This window comes from Alligator sinensis, unplaced genomic scaffold (assembly GCF_000455745.1).
Source record: "Alligator sinensis unplaced genomic scaffold, ASM45574v1 scaffold2087_1, whole genome shotgun sequence".
NCBI classification, from domain to species: Eukaryota; Metazoa; Chordata; order Crocodylia; family Alligatoridae; genus Alligator; species Alligator sinensis.
In genome coordinates this window covers 20061-22066 of record NW_005843551.1, presented here as the reverse complement: position 1 = coordinate 22066, position 2006 = coordinate 20061, and positions in this window count along the sequence as shown.

Below are 2006 nucleotides of genomic sequence, written 5' to 3'. Positions count from 1 at the left end.
AAAAGGACACAAAAAGAGGGAAGAGAAAGAAAGAAGATCGAAAGAAAAAAGTAGAGATAAAGTAAAAGGGGAAAGAGAAGAGAAAAAAAAGAAAAAAGAGAACGAGAGAAAAGGAGGAGAGCTAGAAAGAAGAGAGAAAAAAAGGAAAAAGAGAAAGAGGGTGTGTTCTTCACTGCCAACAACTCGCACTGCTACCAGCTGCAGCTCAGGCCCATTAGTCCAGGCAGAGGGAGGCAGCAGCACCCCAACAGCAGCCACCAGGGCTGGGGTGCTCAGGCCACCCTGACAGTCCTGGAGTGGGGCAAGCCTGGGCCCAGGACTGGGAGGGAGGGACCAACTGGGCAGAGAAACACCCTGTCCCATCTGGGTGGGCGAATCACCTGGGTGCCAAGCACTGGGGCCAGGTGCTCGGGGCAGGGTCTGGGCAGTGCAAGGAGAAGCAGGCAGAGGGGAAGGCACCACAAGCAGGCCGGCATGGCTGTCCCTTGGGAAGGCAGAGGCTGGGCAGGAAGCAGGGGCTGCCCCAGAGCTCTGTGGCTCGGACTGTGGCTGGAGGGCAGGCGGGTGGATGGCGGCACCCAGTGGTACCCAAACTGAGGCCCAGCTCAGCCCGTGCAGCTCCACAGGCATAGGACACAGGCACCTTACCTGTGAGGGGAAACAGCCTGGCCAGGGCAGGACACTGAGCTTGGAGGGCTTCCTCCTCCAGGCTCAGCCTCCCTGAGCGCTGGGTACAGTGCAAGAGGGAGAGAGCAACCTGTGATGCAAGAGCTCCCAGGGCCCTAGGACCATGCACTACAGCTGCCTTTTGCCCACCTACAGCTCCTCTCCAGGGGCCTGGGCTGGGGCCGAGGCAGGCGCTGTGCAGGCTTCTGGCTAGTTGAGCTCCAAGCACCACCTGCAGCAGCTATTCTTGGGGCCAGGCCCCTACACCAGGGGCAGCTCTGCTCTCCTTGCACCATGCCCGGCATGCAGAGAGGCCAAACCCGGACCAGGAGCCTCCCAAGCCTGGCATCCTACGCTGGCCAGGTGGTGTTCCCTTGTGGGTAGAGTGGCTGTGCCCATTCCTGCAGAGCTGTATGAGCCAGGCCAGGGACCATCTTGGGTGCCACTGGGTGCCCCTGCTTGCCCACCAGTGGTGGCCTGAGCCCACCTGCCAGCTGTGGCCTGAGTGGGGGCAGGCCCCACTTCCCACCCAGCCCCCACCATCCCGAGGGGCTGGCTTGCCCATGGCACCACCCTCTACCACCTGCACCCAGTTGCAGGCCAAAGTGCCCGGCCTCAGTGCTCAACACCCCAGTACTGCCCCTGCCTGATTGGGATGGGGTGTCCATCTGTCCAGGCCCTGGGCTTGCCCACCCACCAGGAGCCTTCAGTGCAGTGGCCCTGCACAGCGCCTGCCCAGGCCCCTGCCCTGTCCCCCCTGAATCTCCCTCCAGGAGTCAGGCTGGGCTGCAGAGCACAGCCCGGGGACAAGGAGCAAGGGCAGCAGAACACAGACAGTATCCCTGCCTGTGTTCTCCTGACTGTGCCCCCAGTGCCTGCTGCAGTGCTGCGACCTGTGGCTGCTCCAGAAAGCCTGGAGAAGCAACTTAATTCTTTTTTTTTTTAACAATTTCCTCCTACACCTCCTGACATGCCAGGGAAAGTGCCTCCATATGCCACTAATTGTCACATATGCCGGGGGTTGCCTATCCCTGCATTAAACTATTTGCGGTGCTGATAATTAGGAGTGCTGGGGCAAAATGTGCTACTGGGATTTCCCAGTAGCAACCCCCCCCCTGAAAATAAAAGCAGCACAAAGCATGCCAAAGTGCTATGTACCAGGACAAATGTAGAAACAAGGGAGCAGGAGCCTGTGCTGAGACACCTTATTCTCCAGCCAGCTGCTCTCGGGGGTTCAGCGTGCCTTGAGACAGGGGCTCCACATGCTTCAGCAAAGTGAAGCCCCTGCACTGAGGGACATGGAGACAGGGGACCAATCAGCCCAGGGCTGCCTGCTCCCC